The 16,059-nt window shown below is 35.3% G+C and overlaps 1 protein-coding gene across 2 annotated transcripts in view; it reads left to right on the forward strand.

Annotated features, from left to right (window-relative positions):
• Positions 1-6,794: 6,794 nt before the first annotated feature.
• LOC120626724 overlaps positions 6,795-16,059 on the forward strand; it is a 50,377-nt gene continuing 41,112 nt past the window's right edge. Inside the window, exon 1 of one of the 2 annotated variants that reach the window (XM_039894380.1) lies at positions 6,795-6,997. The gene's annotated coding sequence lies outside the window, so the exon portion shown is untranslated. Of the gene's footprint in view, positions 6,998-7,585; positions 7,606-16,059 lie in introns of those variants that run through there. The other variant, XM_039894382.1, reaches the window with a different exon arrangement.

The raw sequence follows: 16,059 nt of genomic DNA on the forward strand, positions 1-16,059 counted from the left end.
GCTATGAAGTGAAATAGATAAAAAATTTCATCCCATTTCCCGGAGGAAACTTATTGTATCGGGATAAAAAGTAGCCTATATGTTGACCCGGAATATCAACTATCACTATATCAAGTTTTATTTGAATCCGTTCAGTAGTTTTCACGTGATGCCCGGACAGACAGACAGACAGACATACAGACAGACAGACAGACGGAAAGACAGACAGACGGAAAGACAGACAGACAAAAATTAAATAAAAATCTGTTTTGGACTCAGTATCGATTATGAAGCATCCCCCGATCAAAATTTTCAAAATATATTAAGTGTACAGAAATCTTCCAGTTACAGTTTTATTATAAGTAAAGATTACCGGCCCACTACTGGGCACAGATCTCCTCCCACAATGACAAGGGGTTAAGGCCGTATCACGCTGGCGGATTGGTGGACAAATTAATATTATAGGTGAATACAACAAGCGATCTGTCAGTAGCTTGTTTTTCAGCGTCTGGGTGTTTATCTGTATATTATAATGATTTATGTATATTTTTCATAAATCATTCATCAGTTATCCTATAACACAAGCTACGCTTACTTTGGAGCGAGATGGCAATGTGTGTATTGTCGTAACATATTTATATTTTTGTTATTGCTCTAACCAGGTTGCTCTTGTAATAATTTAAAATGACAATGTGAGATGGTGACAACAAAAAAAAACACCCGTTAAGTTTGTTGTGGGCTTCTTCTTAGACCAGGACGCGTTCCGAACCCTCGTAGCTTTAGTTTTAAGTTTATGAATATGGTTATCGCCATCATCTCACTACCGTGTAATTCTCATGTAATGTACGCATCAAAAGTCCCGCCTATGGGCCTACTTGAATAAGATATTTTTGACTTTGACTTTGACTTTCTAATTGTAGAAAAAATGTTAAAACCGGTACAGTAGTATTGTAGCCTATTTTGTACAAACTAACAAATCGTTCCTATTTATAATATAACCTAGTTGTTGCCTACGTTTGGTTGCAAACAAACATACTTTATTTGGCATTTATAATATACGTAAGGATATAAGTAGTAGATAGTGAGATTAAAACTGAATACGCGAGCTCGCGTGTTCACGCCCCCGCGTCAACGTCAGATTTTAGCGTCAGACGCAGAAGTGTAGAATTTTCACTTCTATAACGTGTAGGTACATCATACACGTGTTTGATGTACACGTGATAGAATTGCACGAGATATTATTTTCATAGCGTTGGCAGTTATTATTTTATTTTCTGTATACCCGTAAAGCATTCAGTGGGTAGGGTTATTGGCGTGGGAGGCGATTATAGCAATACAATATCGAATTAACCGTTAGCATTAGCATTTCAACGGATCCCACATCAACCGGCATGTATTATCAAAGTGACTCAGAAGTAACACGGTCATTGTTCATCGACTATAATGAGCGCTACTGCGACAAGACTAATTAGTACCTATTTTATACATTATGATCATCAACATACTATTAACTTGCGGGGTCAACCTTCTACAGCGCTCTGGTGCAGTGGCTTGCACTTCATACCGGCACAAAAGCGCTGCCTACCCTAAAATTGATATAGAACTCATATAGGAGAAGGAACGAGTTCGTTTCCCGGCAGGGAAATTTGGGAATTTATTATTTCTGAATTTTCTCTGGTCTGGTCTGGAGGGAGGCGTTGGCTGTGGCTGGCTACCACCCTACGTTATGTGCGTCTAAGTTATGTGCGTTTTGAGTATGTGCGTTATAGTAAGAAGTGCGTGCTGGGATTCGAACCCGGTCCCCCGAACGTAAAGTCGGGCTCCTACCCACTCCACACGCTATCAGCGCTTTTACCAACCTAATTGAACCTAAACCAAGATCCTTGTGATGCCTAGAAAACATAATTACCAACGATGAACTTGTAAATGCAACGATATATATTTTTTTAATATGACATAGGCTTGACTTGACTTTCCTGCCTGATGGAAAGCAATCATGAGATTGCAAGTTGGTACGCGTTTGTCTAGAAAATGCCTATTCACTCTTGCTTTAACATAATCAAGTTATACATACATGGCAGGAAAAACAGATGCCGGAAGTGTGATGGCACTTTAGCGGTGCGTATCGGACATTGATGAAAAACGTTTCGTGCGAATTCACTGAATGTTACATATGCCGAAATAAAGATTCCATCGCTCACGTCGTCTTACTGATTTGGTAAAATGGTGACGGTGGGACCAAGATACCTAAGAAGATTCAGCTATAAAAAACCACATATCATGCAAGTTTAATTAAAAATGCAAGTATATAAATAATGTGCATAAGTAAATAAAGTGAGTTAGTACGTTACGTACATTATTAGGTACGTAAGTAAATCGAGTGAGTGTTACCTACATAACATTTGCATGCATTTGACGACCTCCTTCTGGTCTCGTTCTGGTCTGGGTGTTTATTTGTATATTATAATGAACATTTTTACGAATGATACACATAATTACTAAAGTATTTATATATATAAATACTAAGTATCTTTCATAAGGGATAAATAAAGTATTTATGTGTATATTCCTCGGTCATCTTAGTCCCCATAAAACAAGCTTCGTTATTTGTGGCTAGATGGCGATGTGTATATATATATATTTTTATTTATTATAAATTTATTTATTTATTTGGTATCTATGACCCATCACTACACACTAAACTATAACATAAATAGAATAATTAAAAACTAAACTAAATTAAAATAACTTACATTAAAAATTAATATGAAATATAAAAAAAACAAATTAAAATTTCTGCGTCCAGGCAGCCCTACGTGGAGTTTAATATACAACTTGTAAATTGGAGAGTCGTATCGATTTATTAGTGCTTTCAGAATGCCGTTACTGCTTACCCACGTTCTTTTCATCAAGGATGCTATTCGTTTCCTTCTGATGGCAAACAAGTCATCAGTATGAGCGGAAAGAGATCAGGCGCAGTTCCGATCGCTTAACGTGCTCTCCGAGGCACGGCGGTGAATCGCAGCTAATTTCCAAACTCCGGGCTTGCAGGCAGTGGCATGCACAAAAGTATTGCCTACCCCAAAATTTTTGTACATAACTCAGGAGGATTTTTCCATTTTATGCCATCTTCCTTCTTTATGCAGGTCAAAAACTCTGTGCAAGTCACTGCTTGCAGGCACTAAGAATCTCTTGAAAGAAAAACCTAATAATATTGATAAGCCCAACCGGGGAACGAACCTCGTGATCTGCAGTCTAACTTGCTAACCACTAGGCCATCGAGGCCAGTGGCGTGCATAGAGGGTATGCACAGGGTGTATGCAGTTGAAATAAAATAAGTTACATTAATCCAGTACGAGTTTGGAGAGCTTTTCCTAACTCTTACAATGCCTATCCTTAAGTTTTTTAAAACTAAAAATAACACATTTAAATAATTACAATATTACAATAAACTGAAGAATATGCTGAGTCATCTAAATTATCAAGATACCGAAAATATAATTCGTTCGTTAAGGTAAATTTACTAAATATGTATAATATTTTTATTGAATATTAATTTGAATAAATAATAAATAATCACCCACACACATGCACGCACACACACACAATAACACACACACACACACACACGCATGCTCGCACACACACATAAACACACACACTTACATACGTAATAAATACGGGCACAGCACATATGGGAAGACACTGACCCCCAAGACACGGGATATCCTAGTTTGGGGGTCCAGGGTAATTTTAGAAAAAACATTGTACTTTTAAGCAAATAAAAACTTTTTATTATTATTATTATTTTTTATAACTCGTACTGGAGATTTGTATCATTTTATATAATCTGCATACCCTGTGCATACCCTCTATACACGCCACTGATCGAGGTAGACTGTTTGGGAGCTACGATTGTGTGCTTGACCGTAACAATAGGAAGATTTTCCTCCGAGCGAGTGATCGTGCTCGGAGACCAAGGTAAATCCTCGTAAATCGCGCCAACGAAGTGTTGGCGCGATTTACGATCTATGCGACGCCATCTAGTTTGGTAATGTGGAGACAACTACACAGACTTTCAACATTACACCAGCGCTGTACTTTTGTCAGAGTAGGAAATGACTGGAAGAAATGAGTTCATTCTGGTTTGCTACGCATCGGAATGCATTGGTTGCATCGCTTATATGGCTTTACTTTACGTACCACTTCGTTACACAACGGTATCTAATCCGGATCGACCACTAAAATAAGGCCCCGTCCGCATTTAGCATTTCATGCTACGAACGCGGTTCTTCGCAGCTGCATACCTCTTACTTTTACTGTATACCGTTAGATAAGTGAGTTACTCGCGTATTTTACTGTTCCGTGTGGTGACGGCGGATAAATACACAGTCGTCAGTTCAAAAATATAACGGAGAGCTTCTCAGTCGGTTCGCTCTTGTCAGAGCGGTCGTGGTCGTCACTTAAGGGTTGTGGCACGCTTGACTATTCGGTTCCACTCCTCTTTGGCAGCTGCCTTTTTAGCACACTCATGTAAGGGGACAGCCACTGCAGCCTTTATTTGGTCAGCCCATCTCATGGGCGATCTTCCGCGTGATCTGGTGCCCTCGATTCTTCCTTGGACAACCAGACGTTCAATGGAGTCGTTGTCTCTTCTGGATACGTGACCAAAGAACGTGAGAATACGAGCCTGTACTATGGAGGATAGACGTTGCGTGATGCCGAGTTCTTCAAGAATGGCCTTATTGGTCCGGAATGCATTCCAAGGTATTCTTAGCATTCTTCTCCAGCACCACATTTCAAGAACGTCTATCTTCTTTTTCTGACTTTTCCGCAGGGTCCACGTCTCCAAAGCATAGAGGAATATGGGGAACACAAGCGCTTCGAGGCACAAGGCGCAGCGCCGGGAGAGCGGGTAGTAGCGTCTTCTATGCTATTACTACCATCCACTGTGACCACCAATCCGTATATGCCCCAGCGTGGATTATGGGCAAACCCTGCTGTTGATAGAGGCCTTTAGTCGCCGTTTACTTACATTATCAATCATTAATAGCCGGTGGGCAGGCTATTAATGATTGATAATGTAAGTGGAAAGATAGATATTAGGAAAATAGACGTACACTACTGTTTTAAAGACATACGGGAACGAGAGAAGTCCAGATGGATGTTCGCTAGATTTATCATGAAAATTAAACCTAATTTGCCATACTCCGCGAAAAGCAGGAGATCTGTATGGTGTAATTTATAATTTCTTCAATCCTTAAACTCCACACAGCAGGTCTTCGGCAATGTACCCTATACGCACGTTTCGCTCCGACACCGGAGCATCCTCAGGAGATGTTGACTTGACAATGAATAATTGTTAAGAATTATTCATTGTAAGTGGAGTATAAGAATTGAAGAAATTATAAATTACACCATACAGATTCTTCTGCTTTTCGCGGAGTATAGCAAATTATGCTTAATTTTCATGATATATCATGGATTTCCGCAAAGTAACGCCTGCAAATATCCAATTTTCGCTAGATTTCAAAGTTTTTTCTTAATTTAAATGATACTTCTTTATATTGACATTTAAAACGATATTGTAATGGCTTATCTTAGATCCGTATATATTTATGAAATATGAGATAAAAATACAAACCGGCTATGAAATCCCATAGAATCCCTAGATTGTGTTGTAAAAAAATTGCACACCTAAATACTTAATCCATATTTTATAATAAATATGCGAAAGTTTGCTTATTTTATAATTACGTTCGGCAAAATTTTGCATACAGATTTTAAGATTTATTTACGCTTTACAGTTTCCAATTTATATTAAAAAATGTTACAATAAAATAACAACTTTACGTATCGAAAAGTAACTAGTGTTAGGTAATAGAAGTCCATGTAATCTACACAGAAACGCCAAGTCTCTAACTATAATATTTTTTTTTAAATATCAGCCACTACTAATAAAGTTTAATAAGAACGAAAACCACTATTGTACACATTTTTGACGGCCGATTGGCGCAGTTTGCAGCGACCCTGCTTTCTGAGCCCAAGGCGTGGGTTCGATTCCCACTACTGGAAAATGTTTGAGTGATGAGCATGAATGTTTTTCAGTGTCTGGGTGTTTATATGTATATTCTAAGTATTTATGTATATTATTTATAAAAAATATTCATCAGTCACCTTAGTGCCTATAACACAAGCTACGCTTACTTTGGGGCTAGATGGCGATGTGTGTATTGTCGTAGTATATTTATTTATTCAGCAAATAAAAATTATATGGTTTGATTCTATTGACAGCTTTACGATCGATCCCCTAAGAATTTCTTAACGTTAGACAAACAATTTATTAATCATAAGTTTATGTGATACATAATAAATTGAAGGTAAGATAAGGGCACTCTTTAATCAGAATTGAAATGCATCCTAAATCCTGAAATCAAATCCATCCATAGAATAGAGATCATATTGCGGTAGAATGCGCAAAACGCTGGAGGCAAAATTGCCTCGATGCTATAACCAGGTAGGCTATGCTAATAGGAATGTTGTGCAAGAGAATCGCCGGCCATTGTCCATAGATCAATAAATAATAACCAAATGACCTCCCAAAATAAGCAATAAGAGTTTTGAACTTGCACTTTCAAATCGTAATGAATGAGTGGGCAAGTCTGCCGTGACTTTCTCCACCCGACATGTAATGCCGATGACTATAGATTCCCTGTCTATTAGAGCTTCTTCAGTTTTTTAATTTCATTTTGCGACGTCACAGCGATTGTACTGCTTCGGCTGGCAGTCATTTGCGGTCTAACATGAGACGGTGTAAGCCGTGACTTGGCTGAGGCGCGTTAGTCCGAGTTTTAAAACTCGAAGGTTTTGCACGGCAAAACACGAGATTTTACTAGAGAGTTTACGCACGCGCTGCATTTACGTTATACGTATATTGTTTATAATCCAATTTGTTATTTGTTGTTGTGGCGTTCGATTTGCACCGTTTCGGAAAAATGGAGTGTCACTAGTGAAAAAGGTAAGATGAGTGTTTTTATTTTCATCCTACTAAATATTTTTAGTAGTAGCATTGACTTAGGTATGATTTGTAATAGGTTTTTAAATTGAATCGCTTAACAGTTCCAGACACAAGTGTTCTTTCTGGATTTAAGTTACCTAAGTAGGTACATGATTCTGAATTCTATATCTTATATGTATTTTTTTTTCTTACTGATAATTATTTTTTGATGCTATTCTTTTAACTAGAAGCATGACACTGCAATCTAGAATCGTCAAAGCGTTATGAATTTAATGAATTTAATGTTGTGAGTGAAAAAAGTACACGGTGTTCAATTTTCATACTATTTTATAAATGAATGTAGTTAGTAAAATTCTGTATAACTCATTTAACCTTGAGAACAGTGTTTATGCAGATTATACATTACGAAGGTTGTTAAAAAGAAGGTTCTTTTAGTTTTTACTAATCATTTTCATTTGAAAACCCTTCAGGAACTGTTGTTATGTATTACTGAGCTACATTTTGTTTAGGTAATGTTTTCGGTACGTTTATTTCGTGGATAATGAGTTGGTTTTTGTGGCGTTGACTTTGCACCGTTTCGGGAAAATGAAGTGTCATTAGTGAAAAAGGTAAGATAAGTGTTTTTGTTTTCATCCTAATGACTATGGCTTGGAGTTCATAAAGAGTGGGAACGTCTTAAAATGATTAATTGTCTCAAATGCGCCGTTGCTATTTTTACTTTTGCTGATCATTTTTTTTCAGTGTAAAAGCTTAAAAGGGGAATTTGTATTGCTGTTTATTTAATCCTACTCTAATTCAAAGATGTTAAAAACCCTTTTTGTCTTTTTCACATACTTTTATTATAAATTATAGCGCTGTTTTATCGTAACCGATCCATTACTGGTCCTTTCCATTCTGAGAGTAGATACTGCACGACAATTATAATCCCTGGGAAAGGATAAAAAATTATCTTCTCCCACAGCTTTATTAACTCTCAGAGCACTGACACATAAGTGGAAATAATATCCAAATAATATATGTGTAATAATAAACGGGGGTAAACATAGGGGATATATCTCCTGCCCGTGCTAGCCCTGCTGGTGTCTACTCTCAGAATGAGATGGGCTTACTCAGACGACCACGCTAGTCAAGTGACTGATAGCTTTTTGAGAACTGTATGGAGTCTTAGGTTTGCATGCAGGTTTTCTCACGTTGTTTTCCTTTACCGTTTAAGCAAACGGCATATAAAAGGCTTAAAAAAAGTATATATCTCATAAAAGCTAGGTTCCTCACGACTTTGTCCTCGATTAACTTCTTATATATTTCACATATTCGTTTTGTTGGCCATGTTACACAACTTACTCAGACCTACCGCGTTGCATCGCCGCTCCTCTCGATTCCTTCATTTGCTCTGCTCCGAAAGTTCGTAGCATAATTTTAAATAACCCTCAAACTTTTTCAACATAAAGGTATTAAATGCAAAAAAGATTTTTCAAAACAAACTGTTAGTTCTAAGAGATCACGTTGAAGCAACAAACAATACAGTTCTGGTTTTAATATTACGACATAAATATTAAAACCAGAACTGGAAAATTTTCTTTGCTGTTTAAACAACAAACATAAAATAAAATAAAAATTAGTAGGTACATGTGCAAAGAATTATCAGTTTCCATCCAACATTTATCATCTCCCATCAAATTAGATTCTTGTCAAGTGTTAAATACGTAAAGGTCAATAAATATCGCGAAATTCGTGATAAAGCTTTATTAAGGCTATATTGGGAGCTAATATATGATACGATATCCTGATAACTACACTGAACTATAGGGCTAATAGATTTATATTAATTTATATACTTATCGTAGACGACTCGTCACACCGATTGCAAGCTGAAGAGTTTGTTTTACGTTTCAATGTGACAGTCTCAGGAACTTACTGTGAAAATAAAAATAGCAACGGTAAATTATAATGATTATTTTGGCGTGACAACGTCTTATAATTCGATTGAGCCGGCTGCACGAACGAAAAAACATGACGTATGCGGCGTTACCTCGCTCTGAGGCGTTTCATTCAAGGCTTGAAGTGCAAGCGAGAGCGCGGAACGAGCGACAAAGAGGCACAGTCGGCTTCCGCGTTCGACATCTGTCTCTCTCCTACTTGAGTGAGCGACGCGTCCGCGTGGACAGCTTCTATACAATAATATATTTACATGTTTTCGGCAAGGATGAAGTGCAGTGAAAGGTGAATGTGGTGTCAATTGTTTATAGCAACGATAATATCTATCAAACTAATAAAATTAAAATTTTCTTTTGAAAAATGCAACCATTCCATCAGTGTTTTCTTACGACGTTTTCACGTTCAACTATCGTCAGTAAGCCGACTTTACAGTCAATCAATTTTTTTTTAAAAGACTCCGTAAGCTAAGTTAATAGTCGGGTTAAAACGCATTCGTTACGGAAGTTGCATAAATAGCTGCAACATACTATCTAGGTATTTGTATATATTTTGTGTATTGCGCCACTACCTTCAACATTCTTGACCCTTTCCACAAGGTTTGAATGGAAGAGATTAGCAATAAGATAAGCCAATACCACCCATTTAGCATAACGGACAAAACACAAGCTGATCAGAAGAATATTTGTTTAATATTTTTGCAAAAAATTAAAAAGTGAATAAATTACAGTTGAACATTTTATGTTACTTTTCAATTCAATAATTTTGCATATTTTCATGACAATTGCATTCAACAGCACATGCCTGCAGGAATATTAAAAAAAAACTTAAATAGTAGAATTTCTTTTTTTTTTCGGTTACGGTTAATTGACAGGAAAAGTGCATAATGTTACAAGCACTAATGAAATCGATAATATATATCATTTGGCATTAAGTATATAATATAAATATACTACGACAACGTAAGCTTTTGTTATGGGTACTAAGATGACTGATGATTAATTTTATGAATAACTAGCTGACCCCAGCGCCATCTGTCGGGCTGATTTGTGAAACTAAACCATGCAGGGTGCCACCCAAACGCATACCGAAAAATTCATTCAAATCGGTCCAGCCGTCTAGGAGGAGTTCAGTGACATACACACGCACACAAGAAATATATAAATCAAGATATACATAAATACTTATAAAATACAGATAAACACTCAGACACTGAGAAACATTCATGTTCATCGCAGAAACATTTTCCAGTTGTGGGAATCGAACCCACGGCCTTGGAGTCAGAAAGCAGTGTCGCTGCCCACTGCGCCAATCGGCCGTCAAAGCAGCAAAGCAGTATGCAGCAGAAAGCAAGGCAGTATGTACTGTTAATAGTTAAATACCGAGTGCATAATTTAAAAAAAATTTGGTTGGAAAAAAGAGTGAGTGTTATTTTTTATTTGCATGGAAGGCTTTTTCATCAATTTATTTACAAAGAGTAAGTTAAGATTATTAACTAAAGTATCAAATGCGTCCTTGGCTTAGAATACTATAGCAAACTTAGCTGGGTATTCTTTTAGATGTCACCATATAACGTCGTCGCGTCTATATGTAAACAAAAATAATTACGGTTGACTTGCTGGCTTCTCATATTGCCTTTCTAATCTCAATCATAGATCATCTTACGCAGATTTAGTAATTCAATATGGCTTCACTTTCATTACCGTATGAAGGGAAGATCATAATAATGCTTCATTCTTAACGCTCGGTGAACATTCTAGTATAGAGAACTCAGGGCCTTTACAAACTGGCGACTTTTGGCCGACAGGTTTGTCTGATTTAACTTGACCCGACACAGACTATGATTAACGGGAACATCGTTTAAATCATATATTTAATATTTCAATATTTCCGAGGATTGACTTTCGGTAAACAATCGATCAATCAGTACATTTATAGAAGTTAGTCGGCTTTTTGATTGGATGTATCAAGTCAAACTTCAAAAATAAACGTAGTGCTCGTTTATTTTTGAAGTTTGCCTACATACATCAATTTAGAAAATCATCGACAGCAAAAAGTTTCGTGTATTCCAATAATACCATGAGTCAATAACTTTCTGCCGCAAATCAACAACAAATTTAGTGTAAAATCTTGCAAAGTTAACCTAACCCAATCCGCCCAATGGTTTCTAAAGAACTGTATCATTTAAAGAATCTCAAAATGATACATTTAACATTATAATATCATAGAAGGTTCTTTAAAAATCTTGAGTCTATAAAAAACTATATTCACCAGAAACCACTCTAGTAACTCTCTAAAGTTTGTTGTAAGATTGTATAATATAATCTTACTATAACATTAATAAAATTATAATAAATATAATCTTTCTGGTAAAACATTAACCAAAAATGAATAAGTTTCCTGATTTTTTGTATCTCCTAAGTGATGGACTTAACTATCTATTCTGTAGTCTGCGGGGGCTCTTAGTTTAACAATCTGTGATGTAAGAGTTAAGTTAAAATTTGCATATTTCAATTTAGACCGACAGTTTTTTGAACGGAAGAAACTTAAATTTTATTGTTTTGCGTAATTTCTTCAACGTTACTTAAGCGGACGTGGGCTTGCATTGTGTTTCAGTTTTTGAATATTATTTTACTCCTAACGACGCATTGTTGGTTAATTCATATAATAATTGTATTATTTTAGTGAATTAAAATAAAATACTTGGCGATAAACAGGAAATGTTTTACTATGATAAAATGTTTTCCTGAATTAATTTAAATGAATTGAAAAATATCGATATATCCGAAAAACGAAGAACAACTTTCTCGCGTAGTGTACGTTATCTAAAACTCGTGTTCATTATTGTGTATTATTTAAACTAAAGCGCCTAGTGAAGCTAAATCATGAGTGACCGTTTGTTTTTGTTTAAATTGGTAATGAGCATATTCAAAACAAGTAAGTGAAATATTTTTTAATCAATTCATCATCATAATCGCCATTAACCCATAACCGGCCCACTACAGAGCACGGGTCTCATCCACAATGGGGTTTAAACCGTAGTTAACCACGCTGGCCCAGTGCGGATTGGTGGACTCCACACTACTTTGAGTTTTGAGAACATTATGTAGGACTCTCAAGCATGCAGGTTTCCTCCCGAGGTTTTCCGTCACCGTTGTAGCAAGTGATATTTTAATTACTTAAAACGCACATAACTTAGTAAAGTCAGAGGTGCGTGCTGGGATTCGAACTCGGCCCGCCGAAAGGGAAGTTGAGCTCGTACGGTATGAAGTTATCAATACTTCGGCTCGTAATTATTATTTCTCTCATTTCTGGAAAACAACCACTTATTTATTAAAGTGTACATTTTGTTATAAAATGGGAAATAAAATATTTTTAAGTGTGCATTATGTTCTGAAAAATAAAATAATAATATAGACATAGATTTAGATTGAAGTATTTTTTTTTATTTTTTTTCACTTCAAGTTATGAAAAGATAAACAATAAGACACGAATAGAATAAGTACACTTTATTGTGCTCTTAGTTGAGTTAATAAGTTACATATTTTGGTTTTCTTATGGTTAGTAGTAGGTTAACTTCTATTTAAAGTTATTTCCATATTTCATTCTTCTGATAAAATGCCATAGTATTATCTTTCATTATTTTTCATTTAGCATTCCTCGTTCTTTCTTTGCAATTTAAATAACTACTAGCGGTGGCACGCATTCTTCGTCCGGGTTTATTACTATTTTTTACAAATCCCTTGGGAAACCTTTATTTTGCCTAGGATAAAATATCTATCTTACTCTCCGTCCTTTTGACTAACTCAATGCCAAAAAATAATTGATGTGAAACCTCTATAGGCGAGGGTAAACCTGATTGTTGGCGTGGCGATACACGCCGTAGCGGCCACCAGGCTATGTATATCATGCAATATATGTACTAAGTATAGTAGTTGAGCTGTCGCAATTCCAAATAAATTCTTAAATTTTAGATTTATTTTGTTTTTAATAAAAATGTAATAAACAGTCGTTATTTTATGGAAGAAATTTCAATGTTTCACATCTTCCTGGCGTCCCGTGACGGCACACTTTTTTTTTCTATCTAGGTACGAATGAAGCGTGTTTGTGTAAAACTCCATTTTAGTTTATAATGCTTTTGATCGGAAGGTTTACTTAATGTAAAGTAATTCTAATTTTCTAATTCAAAATCTCTTTATTCATTAAGGCCTATCACAATCACTTATGAAGCGATCATATGTTTACATAATTGTAAGGGTGATAACTTAGTTCGCCAACTTAAACCTAAAGCTACGAGGGTTCCAAACGCGCCCTGGTCTAAGTAGAGTCTACAACAAACTAAGCCGGGAAAAGATAATGGTCACCCATCAAAACAGTTGTTTGTAGGCATCAAAATTCTCAAGACAATGCGATTTCCGGAATGAAATGTCGTTACTCAATACTGTTCAAAGCTGATATCCTATTTCTAGATTTACGCTCCAAAAGAAAATTTAAACTGGTTATAATAAATAGCCGATAACTTATAACCTAATAAGCATAACATATTAATATTCATATCTAACGGTTATTAATATATAGCAGGCGCTAGTTCATACATTATACGATATTACGTTATGTTATGACTTAATATGCGACGGAATCTTGTTTATATTTCTAAACGGTAAACGGCCTTCCTTGTAATAGGTGTTACGTGTTATATATAATTGATGCATCTTAACGAGTAGCATGGTAATGCTAATTAGTAAGTATGCTTCCGGCTTAAGTTTTTAACTGGCTTCCAAAATAATGAGGTCATATTTTTCGATGTTAATTCATAACTCCGTGCAATCTTCTCGTTCACTCTCTTCGTCTTTTCTCGTACGTCCGAAGTTTGGCTGGGAGAAAATGCTTTAGTATTAAGTCCGCCTTTTATAAACCTTTTTTTTTTTGGTGTGCATAAAGGATGTAAACTAAATCGGTGGATCGATTTTTCGTTTTGTAAGTTTTAGCATTACAATCATTCTAAGCCTTTTATTATCCCACTGGTGAAAACAGGCCTCCTGTCTGCGAAGAAAGGCATTGAAGCTTTAACCCACGACGTCGTTCTGCATCGTTATCATCATCATCATTTTTACCAATGGACGTCTACTGCTGGACATAGGTCCTATGTAGGGTTAGAGTTCCAAATACCACGGTCTTGTGGCGCTTGGGTCCCTGCGACTCGTTTGATGTATAATCCGTTCATGCGTGCTTGATAGCTAGTAATAGTTTAATAGACTAGAATTATTTAACTTCAATTTGTTTGAATAGTAACCACTTGCTCTACTTGCTCTTAGAACGAGGATGTGGACAAAATGTATTTTCGAATCTACTTCATCGGAACTAAACATTTTAGGGACCAAAAATATAGAACATCGTCGTACGAATTTTTCCGGTTGACGTCCGAACTTTAAGATGACACCAGATGATGTTTTTGGTGATGATGATGATGATGATGATGATGAATCTGCATCGATGATCAGAGCAGTGTGCAGGGCCCAAGGTCTGAACCCCTCGGGGAGGCCTGTGTCAAGCTATGAGGTATTATAATTCAGAAATTAAAGATATACTGCGACAGGTTATACAGAAAACCAGAGAGTACACCAACATAAATAAAGTTAAATATTTTGATATCAAAGTTAAACTCAGCCCGCGCAAGTTAGGAAATGTTTTTCTCAGCGTAATTAAAGTTTGAGTTAATTAAGTTCCGATGTAATTTAACTTTTCACAGCTAATTGTTTTAGATGGTGGACAGATTTTCCATCTTCGGTAACTTCGAAAGTAGCTGTATGAACTAATTTAAAGTGTAGTCCAATTATTTTAATTAGGAATAAGAAAAACACAAAAAAAACTGACTATATATAAACCATCCAAAAAACAAGAAATAAATGTTTTTCTTTAAACCAGTTTTAATATCATGAGAAAAATATTTATTTCTGTAATATGTAACAGTAATAGTTTCTTATACAATATAACTTTAATTGCTTTAATTGTTACATATTTAATTTTTTTGGAAAATAAAAATATAACTACAAATTCCTTTTTTGAAAAAGTGTCTATATTAATTTCTTCTCTCATAAAAAAAAATAACAACTAGTTTTAATCCTCTAACTTACTTCACACTCTATCTTCATAATTGTTTATTACGATGTTATCTTTCGATACACTATTACATAATGCAAGCTGTGGTAACCTATAAGTAAGTATATATATGTAACCATACTTACTTATAGTATAATAAGGTAAGTAAATAAGGTTTTACAGTACGCTAAATTTGTAATATTTCGTATTTACCTCTTTTATATTACCTCTCTTTATTTCTGTAAACAATGGTTAGGCCTTTGCCAGGTGCATATAATAAAAAATAAAAAAACTTAAATAAAGACTGTATTATAACTGATGGTTCATTGGTTCGGTAAATATAACGGTGCAGGTTTACACAAGTTATTTAATAAGTCTACTCACAAAAAGTCTTCGGTCAGTAAACTGTGATTTTACTTGTTTGTTTTTTTGCACTTTTTCGCGATTCGCGTTATGAAATCGATCACACGGGCGAAGAGAATGGAAGAAAAGTAACCAAAACCATCTCTGCGGTTGTCTACCGCAACATTGTTCATATTATGATCTTTCTTTTAACATATTTTTTTAAATTTATTTTACGTAACCCGATGTACATAATACAAACAAGCGGTTTATCAGGTCAAAATACTTATTTGAAATATATCTGAAGAAAGACACACAACAAAAAGGACAAACACACTAAACCTAACTAGGTAAATAAATCTGTAGGCATGCAAAGGCTGCCTTATTGTTGCAGGCGAAATCTTATAGGTGGACTTTTTTACCTAAATGGTACAACAATACAGCGGGATAGTAACATGAGTGTAAAAATATAATATATGGATATTATATTTATATATCAAAATACATAGTTCAAAATACGAGTTAACTTAAATAAGTACATTATAATATTCATTATGTAGTTCTATTTCGTAATAATATGAATGAATGAATATATAGGCAATTAATTTTTTATTTTTACTTTTTTTACTAATCAATAAATAAAGTGCGTAAGAAATATTTAAAAGACTTAGATTTTCCCATAATAACAT

Source organism: Pararge aegeria, chromosome 10, assembly GCF_905163445.1.
Source record: "Pararge aegeria chromosome 10, ilParAegt1.1, whole genome shotgun sequence".
NCBI classification, from domain to species: Eukaryota; Metazoa; Arthropoda; class Insecta; order Lepidoptera; family Nymphalidae; genus Pararge; species Pararge aegeria.